The sequence below is a fragment of the Symphalangus syndactylus genome, chromosome 16 (genome assembly GCF_028878055.3).
Source record: "Symphalangus syndactylus isolate Jambi chromosome 16, NHGRI_mSymSyn1-v2.1_pri, whole genome shotgun sequence".
Taxonomy (NCBI): Eukaryota; Metazoa; Chordata; class Mammalia; order Primates; family Hylobatidae; genus Symphalangus; species Symphalangus syndactylus.
The window spans coordinates 40,300,961-40,322,773 of record NC_072438.2 but is presented as its reverse complement, the minus strand read 5'-3'; positions in this window follow the sequence as shown (position 1 = coordinate 40,322,773).

Genomic DNA, 21,813 nt, shown 5'->3' with positions numbered 1-21,813 from the left:
AAGAGACTAGAAAACAGTAGCACAGGAACTGAGTGAAAATACATACTCTTGGAATTTCCTACTTCTAAGCAAATTACTCTTTTAAAACCTATCATTGTTTTATGACTTACAGCTAAAAGCAGAAGAACCTAAATCATTTTCTTAAAGAATATAAAGATACTGTGTTTACTCTAGAAGATTGGGCACATCCAAAAGCAGTTTTCTTGAACAAAATGTAAAATCTTATTTAATTGCTTTTACTTATAAATGAAGAACCTGGCTCCACTATGTTCAATCTGAATCAAAATATCTTAGCAATGTGAACTTATCAAAAATCAGCTCTCTAATAATGATCATTAACTCTTTAGAAACTTTTAGGAACTTGGCTCCTCATGAATATGTAAGTTCACATCTAATGAACCTTCATGATGCTAAAACTAAACCTCATTTGTCATACTTACCTCATATATAAGGATTATATTTTCACAACTGACATTAAGAAAATGATCACAGTTTTTTTTTTTTTTACAGGGAACTTGATGATAAGAAGGACATTTATTATATGACTCTGATTTAATAGGTTAAATTTGTTCAAAACCATAAGGAAAATAATTTTACTCTTTCAATAAGCATAAGGCTACAGAGTGCAAAGGAATTGATCTTGCTTTGTTGAGTCATCTGTTCAACTCAACCAAATAATTAGAAGTGATCTATCTGTTGACTATAACTTTTCTCTTATTTGAAGACATGCAGAGTGAGGAATGGACCCATTTGCCCCAAAACTCTATCTGTGTTTCAAAGTTCTTATCTAAAACCGCGTTCATAAATGCTGAACAAAATGTTTCTCAAATGAACCTATGTTGACTGCTGTTTCTAAATTAATTTAAATGTTTTTTATTCAAAAATGACCAAAAAAATTTTAGATAATTGCTGAGAGAATGCAGAATATCAGGAAACAAAAGCTATCTTCTTGATTCCGCTAGTAACATACATGCGTTTTAACAAAAAACGTTAAATACGTCTCCTTGTTTTACCAAAAAATGTGTCTCTAAGATGAATTAGATATTTTCATTATTTCCTGTGGTAAAATTTAAAAACCCAAAAACTAACTAACTAGGAGCTCTCCAGTGTAGAATAATAGTACTCTTTACATGTCTAGTGTTCTTCATTATTACTTAGGTTTGTTGTTTACTTGGTTGAGTGTTGCCTCCCCACACTTTTCCATTTCGCACTGTGTATTTGTTTGTGTTTTTCTTTTTTAATATCCTGAAGTCTCTTTCAGGTCCCCTGCAGATTGAGAAATTATCTTTATCTTTGCCATTGCTATTTGTTGTTTTGTTGTTGACACAGTTGTCGTTGTTGTTTTTAACCTCACAGCAGTTGCTTTAGTGTCAGGTTGATGACTTTATAAAAGCAGCTGAAATTATCAGCTAGGTTGTGATAAAGAAAAGGTAATCATTTTACATAAACTTTAAAAAATTTTCATTATCGTTTTCTAATTTTTAGAACCAGTAAAATATTTCAGACATGAGCTATTTATTTGAAAGACTCAAAAGCATAATTTTTAAACTTATTAAAAACTTAAAGGATTTGATAGTTGCAGCCTCTTCTGTTATAGACATGGAAATACTATATGGGCCTTAAAAAGCTAAGAGACTTGTTAATCACCAGTGTACGCTTTAGAAACCAAAATCCTGTTTATCCATCTAAGTCTTCTTAAAATTTGCTTTGAAATGGCTATTGTTGCATGAGACACTTAGCAGAGATTATACTACATTTTCTACCTTTCTTGGTGGTGTAAGAAACTTGCGTATTTTGAAAATAACTGACAAACAACCTTTAAAATGATAATTACAGAAATGGGAAGAAACTTTTGTGAAAGTCTTCTGTTATATATATGCTTAGTTATATGAAATCATTAGCACAGGCTAAGGCTGGCCTTTTTTTTTTATTATTTAACAAGTAGAATACTTACATCTGATTTTTTCCCTATCTTTCCATTAGAAACAATAGATTTTTACCAGTGAAAGAAAAGCCAAATTTAACGGAACAAAAGCAAAAAATGTTTTATAACAGAATCTAGTTGTCTACATCATACATCATTACAATGAAAGGATGTGGGCTTTCTTTTACTTACTTCTTTCTGTTCACAACTGCAGCCAAATGGATTGTTCTGATAATTAAGATGTTTCCATTATTTTAAAATACTCTAAATATATTCCTTTGTGGGGTTGGGGTGGGGTGGGAAATTAAGCACCAGGTGTATAAATTAAGTTGTAGTCAAAAATCTTTGGAGATTGTAGATTTAAAACACTTGATATCCTCTGCGGCAAAGATATAATACATTCAGTTCAGCCCATATGTTTTTTTTTAAGTTCCTTTATTTTTAAAAGCTGATATTATCTGATATTCTGCCATTCCTATTCCAGTTGATAGAGGATAGATGGTGATGTGTAAGATTGAAATGTGAACTGTTAAATTAAAGGTGATAAAGCAGCTTTTAGTTTAACCCTTCCCCATTTGCCCAAAGAATACTGGCTGGTGGCACTTGTGGCTACCGCGTTTACCCTAGGATAATTTTGCCACGAAATAGCTCACTTTTATTATATTTTTGCATCGCCCTAGTGTATCAACTTTTGAAACAAAAGACATTGTTCTATTGTTCTATTTATAGTATTCTGGTTTTAGTAGTGGTATTTCCATTTATAAAATTTGTAATTCTCCCTCCCTGAAAATGTCAAATCCTAGAAAACACCATTCCTACGTGTGATGTTAACATTGTTTTTCAAACAGTTGTTGGCCCAAGATTCATTTGATCAATACGAATTTTCCAAAATAGACAATTCTGATCTTAGTTCTACTTAGAAATAACTCCAAGAACAGTTTTTATATTTTATTTTCACATTGCAAATTAGTCAGATTTGCTTCAGCCACAAAGAATGTGTTTATGTAAAATTAAACGAGTGCTGGAAGCAAGTGGCACTTTTTTTTTTCTAATTGGAACTACGCATTATTATTTTGTTCAACTCAGTCTTTGAGTCTATGTTTAGTCTTTCAGGATTTCTCAACTTTCTATCCTCCATTCTTCTCAACGTGGGAAAGTTTATGCAGGCAAGAATACTTTTTCAATGGCTATATTCATGTAATTTCTGATTAGTTGAAACTGACAAGTATACATATACATATTATGTATATAAATCAGTAACACGTATATAGTACATATTCTACTTAAAAATAAATGTAGCTGAATATAATCAGGAGTTAATTAGCAACGTAAAGAGATGCGACTTTTAAAAATTATTAAATAGCGCTCTAAGCAGTATGGATCTAAATTGGTATCCAGAGTAATCACAGGAAGAGACAGATAGCACTCTGTGTCATGGTTCAGGAGCAGTTATAAATGAAAGATAGAGTTCTGTACTGCACATATGCATTGAATTAGGCAGAGCAGTACTTCCTGCTAGGAAAAGAAACAGCATTTTATTGTGTAAGAGTATATGCATCATCTTTTATGTCTCAGTCACATAATGCTAGCATATAGAAGAGGTAAAACAAAATGGTAGATGCTCTATAATGGGAAAGAAAAGTGGAAATATAATATCATTCATTGATATGAATAGAAAGATCAGGCTGAACTATTTGAGTATAGAAAGATAATCCATGAAGAAGGAAGGCAACCTTGGCTTAGTTGTCAAGGACTTTGGGAATTTTATGGTTCAAGGGATATTACTTGTTTCAACCATAAAATTAAAAAATGATGATTTCAGAGAAGTGGGTTCATAGTCATTTCTTATTTTTCTGTTGAGAAATATGCATACATTATTTTGTTTTCTAAAAATATTTTTTTCTTTTCCTTGTCATCTTTGTTCTTTTTCAAGAATCATTTAGCAACCCTTTACTTTTAGTTTTCTGTCTTCAAATATGTTATTTTTTCTGGTTTCATCATGACATCATAGGGGTTTATGTTATATTAACTAATTAAAATATTCTGCCTGTTGATTTTCAATGTATTGTTTGTTTCTTTTTCCTTTTTTTGGAAGGGAAAGTGGTGGCAAAGAAAAAACAAAATTAGGCACTGTTTAGAGTGGGAAGGACAGATTTTAACCATTAATGTACTATTGCCACAGAGAAAAGAGTGCAGTATGAATTTAACTCAACTTTGATTTTTACAAATGTTACTGGGCATTTTAAAGAGAAAATTAGGTTGTAGATAAGGGTGTAAGTGGGACTCAGTAGAGTCAGGGAAGTAAAAAATTACGAAAAAGGGGAAGGAAGTTTGGTCCATAAGAAACCCATCAGAGTTTCCTAACTGGCCCTATTGAATTTAGGCTCCTACCCTCCCACAGAATCTGACACAGGGATCCTATCTTTAGGCATTGGCTGTAACAAACAGCAAATTCTTATGGCAACCCGAGTTTTCTCTGGCAGACACTTTACAGAGGGCTATTATCATTCTAGGGAAGTGGCCTTGACCTATTAGAAATGAGGTTGTGTTTTGTTAAAGTCTTTTTAGGCCAAGTAGAGGCCTAGTGACTAAAGGGCTCAGAGGAGCCTGAGTTAGAGTTTGGCCAAGGGGGGAGTTTCTGTCAGTGGTTTATGAAATATCTGTAGAAGGATTTTGTTAAGGATAGTGCCAAACTACCATTATCATGGTTAATTTTATGTGTCAACTTGTGTCAGCTTTTCTAGGCTATGGTGCTCAGTCCTTTTGTCAAACACTAGTCTAGATGTTGTGAATGATTTTGTACTGTGATTAACATTTACAATCAGTTGACTTTAAGTAGATTCAGTTGACTCTTCAACAACTTCAGGGTCAAGGGTGCCACCCCTACCCCCACACAGTAAAAAATCCAAGTATAGCTTTTGACTCCCTCAAGACTTAACTACAAATAGCCTACTGTAGACCAGGAGTCTTACAGATAATATAAACCATTGATTAACACGTATTTTGTATGTTATATATATTGTAGAGTCTGCTTTTACAATAAAGTAAGTTAGATAAAAGGAAATGTTATTAAGAAAATCATAAGGAAGAAAAAATACGTTTACTAGTCATTGAGTGGAAGTGGATATTCATTGAGTGGAAAGTCTTCATCCACATCCTCTTCATGATAAACAGTCTGAAGAGAAGGAGGAGAAGCAAAGGTTAGCCCTATTTTCTTAAGAGTGGCAGAGGCAGAAGAAAACTTATGTATAAATGGACCCTCACAGTTGAAACCCATGTTATTCAAGAATTGTGTGTGTGCACGTGTGTGTGTGTGTGTGTGTATACACATTATAATATGTTGGTTTTATTCTTCTGGAAAATCTTTGACTGATACAACCCATTTTAATTGACTCAAGATATTGGCCAAAATTCTAATAAAAGCCAGCTTCCAGTTTTGCAATCAGATGAATTATCACAAACAATAAAATTAGATTAGAAAGATATTGTGTAATATCTTGCCGACAGCATACAAAGTGTTAAGGGTTACTGGGCATGCTCAGTTCCTCATACAAATTTCAACTCAGCTTTCTGTTTGTGCTAAGGGAGTGAGGCAGTAGGGGAAACTGTTTAATGTTAAAAAATTGTTTGTTCTAAGAAAACTGAAACTAATGCAAAGATATAAAAAAGAGAAGGGGAAAACATACCAATGCAAAACTGACTTCTCTTGGATCCTTTCCAGTTTTGATCTACTCATAACTCTCCCCAGGCTTCTGCCACTGTCTTTCCTTTTTCTCCTCATCTGCACCACTAAAGCTTCAGAAATGTCCTCTTTCATTTTTCAATTTATTGAATATCAGTCAGGGTACTGCGGGGCTATTGCTCCTAAAGGACTTTGCAAAATGTTAAGCTTTAAGACAAATATGCCATGCAAAATAATTCCATCTTAGTTTCGGAAACCAATAAAAATGGAGCACCAAAAGGGTGGATAGTTTACAGCGAGTAATGTGCATTTACTATACCCCACAATAGATAATTTTCTCCAAGTTTGTTTGCTCTCTCAATCCATATCCTAAATTTTTCTATTGTTTGGCAGTTTCATTTGCTATAAACAAAATCCCACTACAGTATTCATATATGATTGATTGACACTTTGCACAAAAAACAAGTAAAGATATAAGTTAAGATGAAACAAGCATAAAGTCATTAAACTATTTGAAGTATGAAGATATTTTGTTTTCCAAAGTTTTAACAAAAAGAATTTTGTTCTGCTTCCCCAAAGAGCCAATTTTAAGCTCTAAACGTCTGTAATTTAAGGTAAACAAATAAAAAGAATGACATATGGTCACAAGGAAACATTAGGCAATGACATATATTCATTTGTTGTCTATTATTTTAATGTTATATTAACTCTGTACCAGCAAATTCGGAATTATACAAGTGTATCAATTATTCCATAGTTGATGTTTTCATTTATCTAATTTCCCCCTCAAGGGGTAGAAGCTGTCTAGATACTTTTTTCTTTAAAAATTACCAATTAGTGTCAACATTTGTAATTCACATAAAGTCAACCCAGCTTAAGCAGAAATATTGAAAGAATAATGAGTTTTGTCTTTGAAGCGTTTCAAAACTCTGAATTTATGAAGCGAATCTAAAAACACCCAAACAGGATATAAGAAAGCAGCCTTGCGTACAAGCACACTAAAAGGCATGAAGCTATGTTGAGAGTCAAAATTGACTTACTGTGGGCAGGTAAACATTTCTTTTAAAAAATACGTATCACCTCCATTGTATTTAATATTTTTTTCTAATAATAAGCCTTACATGAGATATTCTAATACTGTAAGAATTGAAAAAATGAAAAAGAGCAAGTTACAGTAAATTTCGTTAATTTCAAGGCAATATTAAACACTTAAAAAAGCAGCAGATAAACGTATTTTATCTAATGATATTTAGGCACAGCATGTATCTTATTATTATGAAAAATGAGTTTTCTAAATTGAAAGAACTTGCTGTATTAGAGTTGGTTTGGCATAAAGATAATTTTGGAATTCAGTTTTCAGAGTCATGATCAAGGAAAATTTTGCTACCAAGAAGGTTTATGAAGTGTTCTATTGAATCAGAGAATGTTACATCTGCAAAAATTCCTTGAGATCATCACAACTTTCTGGATAAGGAATCTGAAGCTCATTACTGCACATTTTTGTTTATTTTTACTTTATATATATATGTGTGTGTGTGAGACAGAATCTTACTCTGTTACTCAGGCTGGAGTGCAGTGGTGCAATCATAGCTCACTGAAGCCTCAGGCTTCTGGGCTCAAGTGATCTTGCCTCAGAACCCTGAGTAGCTGGGACTATAGGCATGCGCCACCACTCCAGGCTAATATTTTTATTTTTATTTTTTTATTTTGTAGAGCTGGGGTTTCACTGTATTTCCCAAGCTGGTCTCAAACTCTTGACCTCAGTAATCCTCCTACCTTAGATTCCCAAAGTGGTGCGATTACGGGCGTGAGTGCTCATTTTTAAAACGTATATATTTATCAGTCAGGGTTCTCCAGAAAAACAGAACCAGTAGGATACATACAGATATATAAGAGGAGATATATTATGGGAACTGGCTTACACAATTATGGAGGCAGAATATTCCCATGCTAATTTGTGTGCAAGCCAGAGAACCAGGAAAGCTAGTGGTATATTTCATTCCAAGTCTGAAGTCCTGAGAACCAGGGAACCACTGGTGTAGGCCTTAGAGTCCGAAGGCCTGAGAGCCAGAAGCTATGATGTCTCAGGGCAGGAGAAGATGAATGCTTCAGCTCATGAAGATGGTGAATTCATCCTTTTTCTGCCTTGTTTTATTTGGGCCCTCAATGGATTCAATGATGCCTGCCTATGCTGGTGAGGATGAATTGTCTTTCTTAAGTTTACTGATTCAAAAGCACAGATCTTCTAGAAGTAATATCACAGACACACAAATAAATAATATTTTATCAGCTTTCTAAGCATCCCTTAGCCAAATCAAGTTGACACATAAAATTAACCATCACTTTAACGTAAATGCAGAATTTTAGAAAATACAAGAATAGTACCCTGAAAATTTCATATGTTCTTACAGTTTCCCTGTTATAGTACTACATTTGCTTTATCCTTTGTATGCTCTCTCTGCATGTACCTATGTATGTGTCTCTGTGTGTACCTATGTATGTGTCTCTGTGTGTATACCATTATTTTTCTGAATCACTTGCCAGTGAATTGCAGACATAATGGCCTTTTACCCCTATATACATCATGTGAATTTTCTAAAAACAGAGACATTCTGTTATATAATTATCGAAATTTAAAAATGTAACATTGATAGATACAGTATTATCATTTAAGGAAAGTTTATATTTAGATTTTGCTAATTAACAAAATAATAGGCTTTATAAGTAAAATTAAATCTAAGATTATATATCACATGTATAATCTACAACAGTTTCTGGGTCTTTCTTTGTACCTTGTACATTGATTATTTTCAAGTTCAGAATAGTCATTTTATAGACTGTTCTTCAACTTGGGTTTATCTGATATTCCTTCATGACTAGATTCAGGTTATGCACATTTGGGAGAGGAATACAGATGTTATACCCTTCTTGGTGCCTCATGTCAATAGGCACAAAATATTTGTCTGTTAAAATACTAAAGATGTTAAATTAAATACTTGGTTAAATTGCTATCATTTAAGTTTCTTCACTTTAAGTAACTATATTTGTTTGTTTTCTGTTTGTTTGTTTGTTTGTTTGTTTGTTTTTTGAGACAGAGTCTTGCTCTGTCGCCAGGCTGGAGTGCAGTGGCACAATCTCTGCTCACTGAAACCTCTACCTCCCAGGTTCAAGTAATTCTCCTGCCTCAGCCCCCGAGTAGCTGGGACTACAGGTGTCTGCCACCATGCCCAGCTAATTTTTGTATTTTTAGTAGAGACGGGATTTTTACCATGTTGAGCCGGATGGTCTCAATCTCCTGATCTCATGATCTGCCATGCTCAGCCTCCCAAAGTGCCGGGATTACAGGCATGACCATACCTGAAACTTGGTAGTTTATAAAGAAAATGAATGTATTTCTTATTGTCATGAAGGCTTAGAAGTGCAAGGTTGAGGGGCTGCATCTCGTAAGATCCTCCTTACTGGTGGGGTCTTGCTGCAGAGTCCTGATGGAGCACATGGCCTCACATGGCAAGGGAGCTAAGTGTGCCATCTCAGATCTCTCTTCCTCTTCTTGGAAAACCACTAGTCCCACTCCCCTGATAAGAATTAATCAATTAACAAATTAATCCACTAATACATGAAAGGATTAGTCCATTCATAAAGGCATGATTAATTTCTGGTGGTCTAGTCAGCTTTTAATGACCCCACCTTTCAATACTGCCCCACTATGGATTGAGTTTTCAACACATGTAATTTAGGGGACACATTCAAACCATAGAAGTTATCATTTTACTTTTTAAAATTAATAAATATCTTTTGGAGGAATACTTTGAAATTATGTAAGTATCTTGTTATTCTTCAAAATTCCGCCTATTAGTTTTCGCATCTATTTGGTAACTGATGCTTGACTCGATGTTTATTACCATGGTTGACAAAATAAGATTCATTTTCCAATTCCATTACTCCTTCTATATTTGTTAGTTGGGTTTCTGTCAAAAGGAAGAACTTTTTCATTTAGTTCATTTATCTAGCTATTGATTTATTATTTATCAGTGTGGATTCTTGAATTATTTTATTGAAAATATTAGAATTCTTAATGTCATTAATTATTTTGAGTCTCAAATTGTCCTAGATCTCAACAGGATAAGCCCTTCAAGCTCACTCTTCAGTCTTTTGACGTGTATCCTTTGTTTTAACACTTTCTTATTTTCTCACACATCCAAATGTTCCAGGATTATTTTCTTAGGTTTCAGCCCTATTTCTAGATTCAGGCATTTCTTCACAGTTTTCTTTTCTTTTCCGTTATTTGTAGTTGTAGTTGTTGTTGTCGTTGTTTGAGACTCCAGGCTGGACTGCAGTAGCATGATCTTGGCTCACTGCAACCTCTGCCTCCCGGGTTCAAGCGATTCTCCTGCCTCAGCCTCCCGAGTAGCTGGGACTACAGGAACACACCACCACGCCCAGCTAATTTTTGTATTTTTGGTAGAGATGGGGTTTCACCATGTTGGACAGGATTGTCTGGATCTCTTGACCTCATGATCCGCTCACCTCAGCCTCCCAAAGTGCTGGGATTACAGGCGTGAGCCAACATTTCCAGCCCACAGTTTTCTTGTTGGGGAGAATGGTATTAAGAAACCAAGATCTGGGTTCTATGTGCCCATTGCTTCTGGGTTTTCATTGCTTGTGAGTTGTCTTAGCTGATAGAGCTGGGAAGTTGTACACACACATCTGTTTCTACTTCTAGGGCTATTCAAGTCTAGGAGTTCACATTGATTACCCCAATTCCAATTCAACATCACATGGTTTATTCTGTCCTTTTCCATTTCCATTAGTGTCTTCTCTGACAGTGATAACACTGGTTCTCATTATCCACAATATATTTACTTATTTGCTTAGTCCTAAGATTTATAGACAAAGTAGTTTCAGAATTGCTAACCTATGTCACTGGGAAAAAAATATATGTCTACTAACTAGAGTTCAATTCTTTGTAGTAATTATTTTTACTATTTTTAATCTGAGTTTACATTGTCCAATAACATATTCAAAGTCCATTTGGGCTAGTTCTTTCTTTCTATCCATTCTTCAGTGAGATTATGCTGTTTACTTAAAATACAGAGTGCTTTTTTTAGCATTTTTCCATTTTTATTCAATATCAGGGATTTCTTCCAAGCTTTTTTATTTTAATTTTTATCTTTTTGGGTATGTAAGATATTAGAATTTTTTAAATTAGGATTTTACAAAAAGGATAAACTTGGAGATGTGCCCCCAACACAGGTTATTTTGCATTTCTTTATTCTTATCCATGTCTTACAGGTAACCAATCTTATTAATCTTGTTTATCCTTCTGATATTTCAATTGTTGTTCAATTTTGATAGCTAATTTCAGTTTTCCTGATGCTCAATTTCACTCTGTTTTACCACTAAAACAGATGGTTTCAATTCATTGAAGGATTCTATTATTATTATTATGGTGTAGACGGAAACACACCTGTTTGGGAATTAACAGAATACCCCTGAGTTGGATTTATTATTTCCACTACCAATTGTTCAAGATTCTTAGCTTTTCTGACATACTTTTTAAAAAAATAAGAACATTATCAATCTTACAAAGTTGCATGGATGTGGAAAATAATCTATATAATTTGCTTAACACTCAACACTGAGTATTTATAAGTTTCTCAATAATTTTATAACTGCCATTACTTCCAGTACTAAGATAACCTCTCACAAACTAGTGATTTGCTTTTTACAAACACATAATATTCATTAGCAAATCAATATAAAAGTCTACTAATAAATTGTTATTGAATTTTTAAAATGTTCCTAATTTTATCTGAGGTTCAGACAATTGTGTGGAAGATTTAAGAACACCATGTTAACGTAAGATCCAGGGATGAACAGTGAATTCCTTTTAACCTGGGGTGACTTCCACTAAATATTGGTAACATTTCAGTAGGAGATAAAATGGCTTGTTGTTCAATGTTGAGAATTAGACTACTCTGAAATAACTCCCTGGGTTCTTTTCATTTAAGGAATTTGGAATCTGCATGGAAAAACAGGAAAACACACATATATTTGCCCCCTATATGTACAACATAAATGTTATAGTTTTCACTCAAAAATAAGACAAATTTCATGAAGGAGGAATTCAAGTCTACTTCCAAAAAAAGAAAATAAATTAGAAAAATTTTCTCATGTGGAAAATCGTAAGGTCATTTTGAAAATATGTATTTTAGCATTTAGTTAAAATGTCCTTGCAATTAAGTGTACTTATAGAATATAACATTACTAACAGGGTATCTGAATGTTCTATTTATTTTATGTAGTATATGATTTATAACTTATTCTCTGTAGTTGACTCTAGAATATAGAATTAACCACTTGACTGAAACATCTTTGAAACTTCAGGTGATTTTCTCTTTTAATTTTTGAAGGACATTTGTAAGAGAGGTAAAGTTACTTGAATCCCACGTTGCGTTTTTATTAGTAGAAGCATTCAGGTCAGCCACTGACAATTTTTCTCAATTAGGAAACACAAAATAAGGCATGCAAATAACATGTACTTGAGGAAAAGTACATTCTGCTCTGGTCATGCAAGCTGTAATAACATTTTAAGTAGAAAAGTTGAAGGAATCAAGTACATTTTGGAGTACTTTTGTAAGCTGGAGTAAGATCAATCCATTCTGCAACAAGAAAATTCTAGTAAATTATAGTAAAAATAAAAACAGTTTATAAAAGTGATGTAACACTACAAAAATCTGTGATCAGTCCAGAGAAAACACTTAAATGTTGCTGAGGATATTTCACCTAACTTTCTACTATGTGGGTGTGAGTGCACATGTGTTAATGAAAGAATTTTCTGGAGATTAACTAAGCGGCGTAATTAGCTTGTTTTGTATCCTTGCCCTAGATCTTCAGCCATGAATAAGAATCTTGCTTAGTTTCAGTGGACAATGGTTCATTCTCTCTCTCTCTCTCTCTCTCTCTATATATATATATATATATAGACATATATAGAGATATATATATATAGACATATGTATAGACATATATATAGACACACACACACACACACATATATATATATATATATATATATATATATATATATGACACTGATTGTATATGAATGAATATGAAGAATCTGGTGATTAGAGCATTTGGTCTCCTAAGAGCGTTGTATTTTTTTCCAAGCAAGATCCTTCCTTTCTTTTCAGCATTAGGAAAACTGAATAGGTGACCCAAGGCACCCAGCTTTTTATACAGCAAGATTAGGACTTGAAACTGTACACCAGTTACAGGCAAATGTTCCTTCAGTGTAAGTCTACATGCTTTTCATGTCTTTTTCATTTATAGAACACAAGTAAATATTCATATTAAGAAGCAGTTTTTAGCAAGAAGAAAATATATTTAATAAATACTTATAAAAGGTCATTTTTATATTTTCCATTTTAAATGAAAAATATAAGCAAGTAACGATTTGGCAGAATTGAAAAGCTTTCTGAAACCCATGGTTAGTGAAAAACTAAATGCTGCTGCCCTGGGGCACATCTTTATAAAAACAATTAACAAGATTTTTTCCCCTAGAATTAGATTTTGCTATTTAATGAAAAATAATTCATGCAGATTCAATCAACCAAAATATAATAGTGTTGACGTAGCTATTACCCTTAAAAGTGGTTTTAGACCTTGAATAGAAACAATCTTGAGTCAGGAAAATTTGAATCCCAGGGGTACATTTTAGGAAGTGTCACTACGAAAGCTGAGTTAAAATCATTTTGGTTCATGAAGTGCACTTTGATCATTAACCTGGAACCCTCATCGCAAGAAAATCCAATATTCAAAGTAATAGTGGGGGAGAAATGAAATATAAAGGAAATAACACTACTTTATTTGCAGTGAATTGCTAGCATTTGGTACACACTAAAAACCATCGTCATTCTCAATCTTTTATTTTCTTTTATCTCCCATGGGATTATTATATTAGCAGTTGCACTGTGCATGCAGGGTTTGTAGAATGATTGCTCCTAGTGCCGAATTTTTTTCTTGGTAATGAATTGATGGGGAGGATGACTGCTAATTCTCACTGGACACTGGAGAGTACACAGGGCACACTATTATTGAAAGGTCCATTTGTTCCAATCTCTCTCTCTCTCCTCTGTCACCCTCTCCTCTCTCTCTCTGTCTCTTCTGTGTCCATGTGTGCCTGTGTGTGTGTGTGTGTGTGTGTGTGTGTGTGACTTTCCCTCATTCCTGATGGACAGTTACATTTCAGAAGACTCTTTGCAGGGTGGCTGAGTGGAAAGAAAATGGGAAATACAGATTTCAATCCTAAATACATTTCCTGCAAGTTCTGCGATTTCAGTAATATTCAGTTTGTGATGGTTTCCTCATCTTTTAAATGGGAAATGGTAATTAGTTCCCAATATTTTCATAAGACCCAGTTGAAATAATATATATGAATTTTCAGCACAGATTTGTTTAAAAATTTAGCTCCATTTCTTTCTCCTTAACATAGCAAAGAACCCTGGAAAATGTATCACTAACTTTCCTAGGCTTCATTGAGTTTCAAAGACTTCCGAATTTATCATATGTATATGTTGATTTTCATCCCTTAAACATATTGTTCTATAGTTAATTCAGCTAATTCAGTTTCCAGGAAAGCACTGTATTAAAAAATCAGGAAGTACCTGTATGTTTCTTTTGCTTATTTATATTTATCCAACTTTACAAACTTTACAAAAAGAAGACTTTTGTTTTATCATTAAAGTACAATGACATTAGAAGTTTTCAGTGTCTTTTAAAAAATTTTACAACTACTCATATTCTTTAGAATTTTAACATTTTTATAATGTTCTCTATTCTGTTTGCTCCTTGTCATCTAATCTCATCTCTGCCAATGACCTTGAGTGATTCTTATCTCTTTATGTGGCTACATTTGTAAGGCTATGATTAGAATATCCTCTTTTCCCCTAGAGAGACACAAGAATAGGAAATTTAAAAATGTTGAAAAAGGAATGATGATAAAAAATAAAATGCAAATAAAGCCTATATTTATGCCTATCACAGGCTTTAAAACTATTATGATCACAGAATTGTCAGTGAAGGTATGAGTTATAAGCTGGTAAAATAAAGTGAAAATATTAAATTGATGTGTCTTATTTTCTCACCTTGTTTACAAAGTTACAGTTCAGTTATCAAGTCAAGCCTCTATGCCTGTGCTTGGCTCTCAGGAATGAGAATATTATTTTAGAAATCGTCTATAAATTGTTTCTGTACTCCAAAGACAGAACTGTAAAATTGCATACAAATACACACTAACTAATCACCGAACCTATTAAACACAATGATTGAGGAAATCTGAACTTGTGTAGCTAAAATGCTATTTGTAGTACAGACAATATTCTTATTTTATTTGAACCTTGGTATACTCTTTATGAGGATAGCATTCCACCTCTTCTTGATTTTAACTTTAAAAACTGTGAATTAATGAAGATTATTTCTTAAAAATAGATTTCTCATAACTAGATTGTCTATATACCTCATATATTTAAAACTTCATCAGGACATGGTCTCCAATTAGAAAATTTCTGCTTTTAAATATCAAGATATTCTGGCACAAGCCCTCACCTACTTTTTTTCCTAGCAATTAGCCCTCTTTAAAGTATCTGTCAGTTAGACCTAGAAGTCCCCCTAGAGGTGTCTCATACATAAGTCTCATTTAGAGTGTTCTAGTGGAATATTTCACCTTCCTTTTTTTCTTCTCAGTTACCCATTTGTCATTTTGCAAGACCTCCTTGCTGTATTTGCTTTCCATTAGAGTGGCATTGTCCATGCCAAGGGTGGTGACTACAGATGTTTCTACAGCTTCCAGCTCTCAAGGTGTTCCGATGCTGCTGAGTTCATTCCAAAAGCTAGAGAATGGCCTACTTCCTGTCTAGAAGGATATATTTTGCCATATGTACGTTGAAACAGCTCTCCTTATGAATAAAATGTTATAACTTCACTCATTAAAAAAGTTTCTTTCAGTTTCACATCTACTTTATATTTACAGATGTTTAATCCCAGTTCAGTTGAAAACCATGCTTCCTTTCCAGTTTTACTCAGTTATTAGTTTAGACAAACATCAGTGCTGTTGATGACAGCAACAATATAAGTCAATGACTATAAAAATTAATTTGTAAAAAAATATAGAGAAAACATGTTGGGACAGGAAAAAATGGTATTTTTTATTAACAATTACTGATACCTATTTTATTAAATTTAAAAACACCATTAGAAATAACCAAGTCCTATTTAACCAAAACTGTTTATCAAAAATATGAATTTCTTAAAAATTGTTATCTATTAATTTCATTTTTAATGACTAAAACCTTTGGCATTAATCAACTCTCTCCTTTTGAATCATTGTACCATAATTTTACTCCCTAGATCTGAATTTTCATCTGCCTTTTCTTTGACGATCACTGCTGACATTCAGATAACCAAATAGTAGTAGTTGACATGATTGGTTAATGTTTTGTTTTGTTTGAGACGGAGTCTTGCTCTGTCACCCAGGCTGGAGTGCACTGGCGGGATCTCTGCTCACTGCAACCTCTTCCTCTGGGGTTCAAGCGATCCTCCCACCTCAGCCTCCAGAGTAGCTGGGACTACAGGCATCTGCCACCATGTCCGGCTATTTTTTGTATTTTTAGTAGGGATGGGGTTTCACCATGTTGCCCAGGCTGGTCTCAAACTCCTGGCTTCAGGTGATCTGCCCACCTCATCTTCCCTAAAGTGCTGAGATTACAGACGTGAGCCATCACACCCAGCCTATCGGTTAATTTTTACATTCACACTATCTCTAGAATCTATTTTCTCTCCCAATGACTATTTACATTTTGGTTCGGGTCCTAAACTGATCTGAAAATAGAATTCCACTGTGGTAACCTTTCCTTATTTCAATCACTCTTTTGGAATTCTGCGAGATCATTGTTAACCAAGCTATTGGCATGTTGGAATTTATGGGTTTTGGTGTTAAGATTCAGGTACTGACAAGATCTGAAAAGTGGTCATTAAGTATGATTTGCTGAAGCAGTAGAAGTTTTTGACCTTTAAAATGAGTTTGTTGAAGTCACTGATTTTGATATCAATTGTTGATTAAAAAAGAATAATTCAGGTTCTAGAATGGCATTATCCACTCTACCAGATATTGAGCCAATTGTGTCCATAGATTGCTTTCTTTCACAAAGTACAGATGTCCTAAATGATATTTCACATATTATTTATTATTATATTCTTATCTCAAGATAAGATACATTTATACATTTACATGAATAGAAATTGAGATAAGACTACAATAATACATTTATACATTTACATGAATAAATGTAAATGATCATCAGGGGAAAATAAGGATTATAACAGAATTGATTGTACAACCAGATTACCCAGGATATTTGGTGTTTATACCACTACATGGAATAATTTTTATTGCCCCTATTTAACTTCCCAAATTGTCCAGTATTGCTTAATAAATTTTATGGCCACCTAGTTATAACCTATATTTCTGAGTGAAACCTTGCGACTTTTTCCTACTTTGCCATATTATATTATTCCCAATTTTGAGTAGATTATTTAAACATGTATATGACTAAAAATGTATCATAAATGAATAAGCAAGTCACATCCAGATTCAGGAACTGCTATTGCTATGGGTCCTCAGATACTGGTTCAAGTACACTGTATACTGTTATTTGCAACAAGTATGCTTAAAATACCAGTTACATTTTTCTAAACCTACTATCTGGATGGCTATAGGTGAATTATAATTTATTTATGATTATCAATATATACTAAATGAAAGAAAAAATAGCAAGTAAGTGAAAACTGTGTGAAGAATAAAGATAAGAAGGTAGCCAATTACAATGATAATTTGCCTGTGACAAACTCTTCCAGCGTCTAAATATATTCACTAAGATTAATCCTTCCATTCATGATTGGATAGCATGTATTCAGTCAATTATATGTTAGATTTTTATTTTGTGCTATGTAATTTTAAATACGGACATAATAGAAGACTCTACCCCGTGAGCCTCAGTCTTTTAAAGGCAGAAAGAGAAGTCTTGTAGTTTTCAATATAAGGTAGAGGTTATTTCCTCAGTCTGAACTCCTGTAGCACGCTGTATCCAACAAAGCACTTTATGTCTGCGTGACTTCTATTTGCTTTTGAAAAAGCACTAATTCAGGTTATGGAAAATTTTCACCTCTCTTCATAATTATATTCCACTTCATTTGAAATCACACAAGACTTTTATATTGTAAAACATTAGAAAAGGCAGATAAATGACACATTTTTAAAAAGTTATCAGAGAGAAGCAAGCATTGATGTTATTATTTTAATAGTGAATCCTTTCAGATATCTCTCTATGCTTATATGATGTATAATAGTAACGGACCAAAACCCTCAGTGCAGATGACCTTCATTCAAATCTCAGCTCCACCACTTACTAGCTATGTGACACTGGGCACATGACACAGTCTCCCAGAGGGTCAATTTCCTAAGCAATGCAATGGGAATCATGGATTATGTGTATATGTATACTTCATGTGGGTTTTTTAAATTAATACACATAGAACTTAAATGAACATTTTGTGTATTGGCTGATAATTATATTAAGACATATTTTATATAATCATGTATGTGGAAATTATGTGTAATAATCTAATGTAAGTATTATTTACTTAAGAGTAGATATATATTAATTGCTATATCATATTTCTTTGTATGAATATTCTATGTTTTATTGATCAGTATTGTTGAAACCATTTTAAAAGTTTATTTTTTTCTTAAATCATAAAATGTATGTCTATTGTAACAAAAATGATTTAAAACATAAAGTATAAAAACTCACAAAGTATATGTATGCAGAAGCAGATAAAATTTCAGATATTAGGCTTCTCCTAGTCTATACCATAACAAAAATATATTTTGCAATCCTATCTCACCAAGATCCTACCTTAGTGGACATTTTGCTCTATCCCCTCATCATTGTACACTCATGGTCCATCATCAAAACCATTCATTTGCATTCCAATCCCATTCCCCATGCTGCTCTGATTTTCTTTTTTTTTGGGCTGGCAAATCTAAAATCTTGGTAGAACTATTATTTTATCTGTCTACATTCTCTATGCATATACCCAAGCAGTTGGGCATTACAGCAAATATCACAAAACCAGGCTAAAATACTTTTATTTTAAATTTACTCTAAAACATAGACCTAAAATAATCTCTCAACATCACCTGAATATTTTATTTTTTGCCTGGTAAATTCACTTTCTGTCTCTTCAAGCTGTTGGCTATCTTCGTTTGTCCTGAAAAATCTTAACACTTCCTTCTCCTAACTTACTTGAAGGCAATGAAATAGTATTAGTCTTCACTGTGGAGAGGAAGAAGACGTAGAAAACATCTCATCTTCTTCTCAATGAATCTGCACAGAAACTTGACTCAATAACTAAATTATCAATTGTCCCTTCTGTTACAATGAAAGAAGATTCCTTAACCTCAAAGACTAGGTCTTTATCTTGTGCTTTGGATGCTAGAGCATCCTTTTTTCAAGGACTCTGTTTCAGCCTTGCTTTATTCACCATTGTTAATCTTTTTCACTCAGCTCAATCATTCCCATGGCCTAAACATGTCCTTATTTATTTATTTTTACCTTTATTAAAAAAAATCAACTCTTTAACTGTATTCCCTGTAGATACCAACCCATTCCTCTAAGCAACTTCTCAAAATAAGGTAAAAGTATTATACAAAGGATAGCCTCTATTTGTTGTTGTAATATTCTACAATCCTATTGGCCTTCACCTTCTCTAATCTGCTTTCTGTTTCCACCAATAAACTAAAACTTTTCTCTCCTCTCCTTGAGGTCACCTTTCAGAATCATTCCAGGTGCCAATCACTTGCCTTTTTTGAAACACATTTTCTTTTAAATTTCTGTAAATGCTTGTTCTCCTGCTTTATCCTTACCCAATGGGTACTTCTCATTCTCTGCTCCTGCTTTTTCTTTATTATTGGGACGCTAAATGTTGAAAAGCCTTAAGACTCAACCCTTGCTGTTAACGTGCAAATTTTATCTCCAAGTGTAACCTTTTCTATAAGTTCAGTTGTTGTAAGAAAAACCAGGTTCTTGTCACAGGACCAGGAAAGATTAGGCTCACAGACACTTTGAAGGGTGAGGGAGAACGGAATTTATTGGGTGAAAAGGAAAAAACTCAGCAAAGTGAGAGGGGTTCCTGTTAATAGGTCCCCATCTCATAGATTGAATCCCAGATTACCACACAGGAACAGGAGAGGCCAGGCTCCTCCCCGCTGCAAACAGCAGGAAATTCCCAAGTCCGCCCTCAATCTTTCCAGTGGGCAGGCTGGTCTGAGATTCCCTGGACCGGCAGTTCTGTTTTTCAACCTTCAGGCTGTTTTAGACTTGAAGGCGAGGTTTCCAGGGGAACCCTTGGCTGCCTCCTGTCTCTATTACTAGCTTTGCATACATAATGACCTATTTGATATTTACTATGAGATTTAATATATCCTAAGTAGAACTTACTACTTATGATAATCACAACTTGTTTTTCTCACATTATTGTCACAGCTTTTCACACAAAGGAAACAAAAAGCAAAGAACAAAACAGGCGAAACAAAACAAAACAAAAATCCCATTATATATTATCCTCAACCGCACCTTGTTTTTAATTTGAGCTTTCAAGCCAGCAGTAAAATCCCTCTTGCCTCTAAAACCTGCTTCATTTCACTCTACTTCTTTTATCTTCTTTGCTTCTCTCTTTGTCTTTACAATGATTATATCTCACCTATACCACTAACAGTTTCATAAAGGAATTCTCTGCCCAATTTCTTCTGTCCTATCATATATTATTTAGATAGTATCTAGAGTGCTGTTTTAAAAGCATGATTACAAAAAGTGTTTAGAAATAAACATAAGAGAATATCTTAAGACACAAAAAGTCATAACTCAAAGGAAAAAAATTGCAGTGAAATAGATTAAGGCCTAATATCGAAAAGTTGTCATGAAAAAAATGAAAAGATAGGTCTATTGTGGGGAATATGTTTACCGTTTATAAATCGTACAAAGGACTCACAAACAGTGCATTAACAAACTCAATAAAAATATAAGAAAATGCAGACTGCCCAATTAAAAATGGAAACTTGGACTCAGTAAAAGAGCATATCTATATTATCAAATAACATATAAAGAGATGCTCATTATAATTATTAGAAAAATAAAATTTAAAGTTACATGAGGTATCACTATCATATAGCCAAAAATAAAAGGACTGATAATATCAGGTATTATCAAGGATATGGAGCAACTGAAACTCCCATACGCTGCACATGGGAGTATACATTTGATAACTGATTTGCAATACCTTACAGCAAAGTAAAAATATAACCCAATAATCCACTATTTCTAGATACTTTGAGTGTACCAAAAGACATTAAGGGAATGTTATAGCAGTAATAGTCATAGAAGCTCCAACATGGAAACAACAAAAGTGTCCAATTAAAATTAATACATTATAATAATGGAATGGCATATAGCCACGAAAAAAATACTATTGCTATACAAATCACACAGTTGACTTACATAAGCGTAATATTGATGATATTGACAAATCAGGGTTATTTGAATGCAAGCTAAAAGAACTATATAAAAAAGATTTTCTGAGGAAGAAGAAAGAAATGGAAAATGTAAAAAATATATTTTTGTTTGTCTCTCATAATTTTTAATATCTTCTGCCTATTTGGCACAGTTATGAGCTATGATATAAATTAATTCATACTGCATATGAATTAGTATATGCAATTATCTCCACTGGTGTTACAGTGAGAATTTCATATCAGGTTATGGCAAATGAGCAACCTGGTTATTTAGTTTCACTGATGTTCTAAATTTTCAAATTTATTTTGAAATACTATATTTTATTGCATAATTTTGAGAGGTTGTATCTGTCTGAGACTGCTCTAAAAGTAAGCATATTTTCCTTAATTTTACATAAGAAAACAATATGTTAAGGAAGTTAAATTAAGTACATACAATCAGAAGATGTCAGGCTGAAGTAACTACATTCAAAGATAAAGGCTATTATACCTTATTGCAAATATTTATTTTTGTATAACAAACCACCTTCAAACTCGATAGCTTCAAGCAAGAAGAATCATTTTATTGACATATCT